This window comes from Elephas maximus, chromosome 3 (genome assembly GCF_024166365.1).
Source record: "Elephas maximus indicus isolate mEleMax1 chromosome 3, mEleMax1 primary haplotype, whole genome shotgun sequence".
Classification (NCBI taxonomy): Eukaryota; Metazoa; Chordata; class Mammalia; order Proboscidea; family Elephantidae; genus Elephas; species Elephas maximus.
The window spans coordinates 19,218,219-19,226,013 of record NC_064821.1 but is presented as its reverse complement, the minus strand read 5'-3'; the positions used below and the strand labels follow the sequence as shown (position 1 = coordinate 19,226,013).

At 40.4% G+C, this 7,795-nt stretch overlaps 1 pseudogene; it reads left to right on the top strand.

Moving 5' to 3' along the window:
- Nucleotides 1–1,404: 1,404 nt before the first annotated feature.
- Nucleotides 1,405–2,335, top strand: LOC126074071 (olfactory receptor 7G1-like; annotated as a pseudogene).
- Nucleotides 2,336–7,795: the final 5,460 nt, after the last annotated feature.

The window sequence follows — 7,795 nt, the reverse complement described above, 5'->3', positions numbered from 1 at the left end:
AATAAAATGTTTGGCTAATGAGGAGCTTTGGATATTGAGCCCCTAGGGATACAGAATCTGCAAATAGTCTGCCTGTTACCCCCTCACTCAGGAGCAGTTCTTCAGTCAGGGACCAGCACACCTGAGACATTACCCACCATGATCCTCTTGTCCAGGAGCTGGGTGCCTCACCAGGCCCTTCTGCCTTTCCTGTGGAGAGAACGTCCATCTACATCATCCAGCATCGAGGGCAGGTGTTAAGCATCACTCCTCAATGACACCAGCCAGGTAACCTAGAGTCTCTTGGTTAACATTTAGTAAGAGGGCAAGCGTTTCCTCACAGGTTCATCCAGAGGAAGCTGGGAGGAGAGTTGTTGTTGTTAGGTGCCATAGTGAACCCAAGCACAACAGAAAGAAACGTCGCCCAGTCCTGTGCCGTCCTTACAATCATTGCTATGCTTGAGCCCATTGTTGCAGTCACTGTGTCAGTACTTCCCACTGAGGGTCTTTCTCTCATCAGGGAGAATGATGAGAGTACATGCATAAAATGATTGGAAATAAGGCTTCCATGGACCCCTGCATCTATTCCATCTTCCTGACATGTTTCCATGTATCTTTGCAACAGTCTCAAGGACCTCTCATTCTACCAGTCTCCTCTTCTCTCTCTATAATGGAGGGACCATTTTCCTCCTGAACATAAATCTGTCCCTTTTGAAACATGATGACCATTATAATGAAAAAATACAAACCTGTTGCTGTCAAGTTGATTCCCACTCATAGCAACCCTGTGAAGGTTTTCAGAATAGAACTGCCCCATAGAGTTTCCAAGGAGCAGCTGGTGAATTTGAACTGCTGACCTTTTGGTTAGCAGCTGTAGCTTTTAACCACTACGGCACCAAGGTTTCCAGATGAACACTACAGAATTCTAATATTTACTTGAATTCTTGTGGTAGAGAAGGAGGTGGTTCGTGGAATTTGTCTCCTCATTCCTTGTTTTTAACACATATTTTCATCATCTCTGTTATCCAGCTCCTATCTTGGAAAGACATGGATTCTGAGACACACACATCACACCATCTCCCTAGTTCATTTATTTTCTGTTTATAAAGTTGCCAAATATTTACAATGACTACAGGAGCACAGGTAGTATGAAAATATGTATATAAAACCATGACTAACTTTTCACCCCTTTCAAGAACAAATAAATGTTTACACTCAGCTGTATTAGACTCAGGTTTGTTTGTTTTTTTTTTAATAAATAGCCAAATAATATGCGTACAGGGGACACAAACTTTCTAGTCTTCTCCGTTCTTCTCCTTCCCTTCCCAGATCGCATTTGCCTCTGGTGATGAAGCTTCTGCTGGTCCAGGGACCACATATTTGATTGTCTTGTCACTTATCTTTTCCATCAGTTTAATCAACAATATGGAACCCAGAAACCAAACAGGAGTTTCAGAGTTCTTTCTCCTGGGACTGGCAGAGGATCCAGAACTGCAGCCCCTTCTCTACAACATCTTTCTGTTCGTGTACCTGGTCACCATCCTGGGAAACCTGCTCATCATCCTGGCTATCAGCTATGATTCCCACCTCCATACCCCCATGTACTTCTTTCTCTCCAATCTGACCTTTACGGACATCTGTTTAAGTACAACCACAGTCCCGAAGATGTTAGTGAACATCAATACACAGAGAAACTCTATCACTTACACAGGCTGCCTCACCCAGGTACGTGCTGCCATAATTTTTGGAAGTTTTGAAAATTTTCTCCTTGGAATAATGGCCTATGACCGCTATGTGGCTATTTGTCATCCACTGAGGTACACAGTCATCATGAACCCCCACTTCTTTGGTCTGCTGGTCATACTCTCTTTGTTCATTAGCATCATGAATGCCCTGGTCCATAGTCTGATGTTGCTAAGACTGTCCTGCAGACCTGGAAATCCCCCACTTCTTCTGTGAAGTTGTTCGGGTCCTCAAGCTCGCCTGTTCCAATACCCTCATCAATAACATCATACTATATTTTATGTCTAGCATATTTGGTGGTATTCCTTTCTCTGGGATTATTTTTTCTTACACTCAAATTGTTTCCTCCATCCTGAGAATGCCATCAGCTGTTGGAAAGTATAAAGCTTTTTCCACCTGTGGTTCTCACCTCACAGTTGTTTTCTTGTTCTATGGGACAGGATTTGGAGTGTACATTAGTTCTGCATTTACACACTCTTCCAGGAGGACAACAGTAGCCTCCGTGATGTACATTGTGGTCCCTCAAATGATGAATCCTTTTATCTATAGCCTGAGGAACAGGGACATGAAGGGAGCCGTGAGAAAAATCATTGGTAGGATACTTTATTTTTAGTGATTGTGTCATCTGCTTTGGGCTTGGGTTTCTAGAATGAGTAAAAGTAAAAGAAATACTGGAGAGTCAGAATTCCTAACTAGATGACATAATGGCTAAGCGTTATAAAAATGAGTCAAAAACAACCTCTGTATATTAGCCCCCATTTGTGTACTTCTTCATAGCAAGCTCAAAAAAGTGTGCCAGTGTCAAACTCAAATTTGTACATACTTAATTGTTTTAAAAATAGCCCACGTAATCAGAATTTTACCAACTTAGAGCCTTCCTCCCTTACTTATCCCACAAAAATACACCCAACGTTTGCTATCCATAGATGGGCGAAGACCTGTCGCTATAATAATCCTAATGTGCTCTGCCTTTGGAGTACCTTTGACCCAGAGATTCCCCAACTTGCTGCAGTAGGGCTTCTCACAGGGACACATAATCTCCCTCCTTCCTTCTGCACTTCCCTGGGAGTTCTCATCCCTTCTTCCCCTTCTGTTTTCTCCCTGCACCTCTTACCTCTGGAAGACCTCCTACTGTGGAAGATTACACCCTACAAGCAGCTGTCAGTGCATCACACCAATAAAACAGCTTGCCTTTCAACTGCTATCTCATGGTCATAATCTTTTTTCTTGATCATCCTTGAAGTTCATTAAACTCACTACACTAAGTGCATTTCAACTTGGGGTTGAAACCTGACTTTGCTTTTTTGTTTAAATCTGTGCTGTTTCACGAATTATTTCAACTCTTTAAACTCAGTTTCTTTGGGCAGGTTCCACAGAAGCAGAGCCTGAGGAAGGGCTTTTTATTATAGTGATGTTGTTAGCAGTGTGACCCCAATACCCCGAGCATGTTTTCTCCTTTTTCAAAATGGGCAACTGAGAGCTTAACACAACTAAGGCCATAATAAATCTTTAAGTTATTCTTCTTCTGCCTGCCTCCTTCATGTTAATGACTTTGGTCTTTGTTTTAAACTGATGCAAATAACCTTTTGTTCTGTCAGGACTGCCTGTGGCATACAACCCCCACAGGAAAGCTGGAACCCAGATATCAGATATGTATATCTTTAGCCTAATAAAGAAATGTCTGCCAGGGGACTACAAAGACACTTGTAACCATCCTAAGATTCTGTATAAGCTCTAATGTCAAAATTGCCCTTCCAGACTCCATAGAGACAGCCTGTGTTCCTGCCAGGTCCCAGGTGATGTATAAAAAAAACTCCTTAATAAACTTTCTCACTCTTTCTGACTTGGAGTATGTTTCATTGGCTGGACTGCTCCAGGGAACGGATCCTAATCAGGTAACAGTAGTCTTCTCAGACAAAATCAAGTAGGAGACAATGGACAAGGCAGGGAGGGATCTAAAGTTATAGTCACAGCTAGAGAGTAACTTCAGGCTGATCTAATGGACAGGTTTGTGAATTGCACCCCATACTTACCTCACTGTGAGACAAGGATGCTGACCTTTCAGGCCCCAATTTAGTACTTACTGAGATCTTTCACTGATAAACTGTCTCTGATAATGGCAACATCGGCATCCACCAGACTCAGTTTCATCACCTACAAAATGATCTCTGTAATTTGAGATGATTATGAGGTATTTGAATTTCATCAGTGCAGAAGCCTTTGGTTCTAAGAAGAAAAAGAACTGACTCTAATATCCTCAAGCAATGAAGTTATATGTCGTTACAAAGAAAGGCCTTCAGAGGTAGGGAATGTACAGGAACAAGAGAGTAGGCTTCATTTAGTCCTCTGTGTGGTGACCTCATCCTAGGACTGGTTCCCTTTATGGTCACCTGATTGTTGCAACAGATTCAGGTCTCATATCCGCACATGATGCCCAGAGAGAGAAAACTTGCCGTCCTTCTCTGGGTTTATTGTTACTAGGCATTTCCATGGAATCATCAGAAGACAGCCCCTCTGTACTGGGTTGAATAATGCCTCCCCCCAAAGATATCCCAATCCCTGGAAGCTCTGAACTTGACTGATATTATAAGAGGGTGAATGTTCTTGCCTGTGCTTTTGGTGTCACATTTAAGAAACTGTTTTCCAATCCAAGATCATAAAGATTTGCCTCTCTGTTTCCTCCTAAGAGGTTTATAGTTTTAGCCTATGGTCTCTGATTTGATAAACTGATGATGATAGGGAGCTCAAACAAAAATCCAAATACAAACAAAACCTAGATCCATAGTTCTTGGCCATGTAGTGAGCCAGTTTCACTAGGAAAATCCACTGTTTCTTGGATTTGGCATATCCCATTTTGAGACAGCCCTAAGCACTGCAAAACACCAAATTCACCAAACTCATTATAAATATTGAATTCAAGCTTAAAATGCAAAAGGAGTAGAGCTGGAGAGCCTGAGAGGGCTTATCAAGATGACCTTCAGATGCTCCACAGAGGCAGTATGCTGAAAGGGCTTTTATGGACATTACATCTTTGTCCAATGAGAGCTCTGGGGGAAGTTAGTCATTTGCTATTGATCCAACTTCTGATGCCAGGAATTGTCAAAAAACCTACATGCACAGAGAAACACCAGAAATTAATGTAACAGAATATTTTTGTTGTGAGTAGATATGATTTTTTCAAATCAGGCAGCAGTCAACTGAAAAATGTAGGGAAGGTAGGTCAAAGAGGGGATAGTGAAAACAGGTTAGGCAGGTTACTGTCATGTTAATTTCTCAGGAGATAGTATGAGAATACATGCAGGGTTCCAGGGTCAGTCAGTTGTAGCAGCAGAATCACTAAGAAAATGCCATACATTTTCCAGTTAGACTCTGGGTTCCTGCTTCTTAAAACTGACTGTATGTTGGTAATTCTTTAAAAGAACCTAATACCTGAGGCAAAACAGTCTCCACTAAACTGCTCACTAGGATACTGTTTGACTTGAAGATTACTCCAGGAAAATCAGTTCATTAAAGGCTCAAGTTTCAAAAGAATACCTTAGGGCAAATGGTGTGGATCAACCCAACTCCATGAACCAAGAAATAGATTCCAGGGGAAATAAAATGGTTTGTCAAAAACTGGATGTCCATCTGTAAAAAAGAAAGAAAGAAAGAAACAGGACCCATACCTCACGCCATACACAAAAACTAACACAAAATACATCACAGAACTAAATATAAAACGTAGTACTATAAAGATCATGGAAGAAAAAATAGGTGCAATGCTAGGGGCTCTAATGCATGGCATAAATACAATACAAACCATAAATAACAATGCACAGATACCAGAAGATAAACTGGGAGCTCCTAAAAATTAAACACTTATGCTTATCAAAAGACATCACCAAAGGAATAAAAAGAGAACCTACAGGCTGGGAAAACTTTTAGGCTATAACATACTCAACAAGAATCTAATCTCTAATATCTGTAGAATACTTCAACACCTCAACAACAAAAAGACAAACAATTCAGTTAAAAGTGGGCAAAAAACAAGAACAGCCACTTCACCAAAGAAGACAGTCAAGCAACTGATAGACACATGAGGAAATGTTAGCAGTTATTAGCCATTAGAGAAATACAAATCAACACTAAAATGAGATAGCATCTCACACTGACATTAATGGAACTAATCAAAAAATTAAAAAAAAAATTAAATAACAAATGTTGGAGAAGTTTTGGAAAGATTGGAACTCGCATGCACTGTTGATGGGAATGTAAAATGGTACAACCACTACAGAAAATTATATGGCAACTCCTTAAAAAGCTAGAAATAGAAATACATATGATCCAGCAATCCTACTCCTAGGAATATATCCTAGAGAAATAAGAACTGTCCCATGAATAAATATATGCACACCCATGTTCATCGTAACGTTTTTCACAATAGCAAAAAGATGGGAACAACCTAAATGCCCACGAACAGATGAATGCATAAACAAATTATAGTACATACACACAACGGAATACTATGCAACAATGAAGAACAATGATGAATCTTGAAAACATCTCCCAACATGGATAAATCTGGAGTGCATTATGCTCAGTGAAATAAGTCATCACAAAAGGACAAATATTGTATAAGACCACTATTATAAAAACCCAAGAAAAAGTTTACACAGAAAAAAAAATCTTTGATGGTTAAAAGCGAAGGCTTGAATGGGGAGGGGAAATCACCCAGTAATAGACAAGCATTAACTTTGGTGAGGGGAAAGACAACACACAATATATGGGAAATCAGCACAACTTGAACAAGGCAAAGTCTTAGAAGCTTCCCAGAAACATCCAAACACTTCAGGGACCAAGTTACTGGGGCTGAGGGCTGGAGACCAGGGTCTTGGGGAACATCTAGGCCAATTGGCATAACATAGTTCATAAAGAAAATGTTCTACATTCTACTTTGGTAAGTAGCATCTGGGGTCTTAAAAGCTTGCGAGCATCAATCTAAGATGTATTTCTTGGTCCCATCCCGTTCAGAACAAAGGAGTATTAAGAAAACCAAAGACACAAGGAATATATTAGTCCAAAGGACTAATGGACCACAAGAACCACAGCCTCCACCATCCTGAGCCCAGAAGAACTAGATGGTGCCTGGCAACAACGATGGACTGTTCTGACAAGGATCATAATAGAAGGCCCCAGACAGAGTGGGAGAAAAATGGTACAACATAATTCAAAATCCCAAAAAAGACCAGACTTACTGGTCTGACAGGTGCTGGAGGAAGCCCCTAGACTATGGCTCATGGAAACAGTAGTCAAGAAATCAAATGACCTATTGCATTGGACAAATCTGTTGAAATGATCTCATTAAAGTGTTAAAAACCAAAGTTTTCACTTTGAGGACTAAGTTGCACCTGACCTAAGCCATGGTATTTTTAATTGGCTCATATGCATGCAAAAGCTGGACAATTAATAAGGAAGACCAAAAAATAGTTGATGCCTTTGAACTATGGCGTTGGCGAAGAATATTGAGTATACCGTGGATTGCCAGAAAATGAACAAATCTGTCTTGGAAGAGGTACAGCCAGAATGCACTTTAGAAGCAAGGAAGGAGAGACTTTGTCTCACATACTTTGGACATGTTATGAGGAGGGATGAGTCCCTGAAGAATGACATCATGGTTGGTAAAGTATAGGGTCAGAGGAGAACAGGAAGACCCTCAATGAGATGGATTGACACAGTGGCTGCAACAATGGGCTCAAACATAGTAAAAATTCTGAGGATGACACGGGACGAGGCATTGTCTCGTTCTGTTTTATATAGCGTTGCTGTGAGTTGTAATCATTTCAACCTCACCTAACAACAAAAACAATCAATGATCTGATTTAGGTAGTTAAAAACAAAATTTCCACAAGATTAAATTTGTGTATGAAGTCATAAGATTTATTTGATATTCATGATATTCATACAGTAAGTTTCAGGTTCACTCGATGACTCTCAGAAAGAACGAACACAGAGCATTTGCATTTTACAGAATCTTAGGTATAGTTTTATATATACGATTGGATGGTGCCATCCAATCAGTCTCCACTCATAGTAA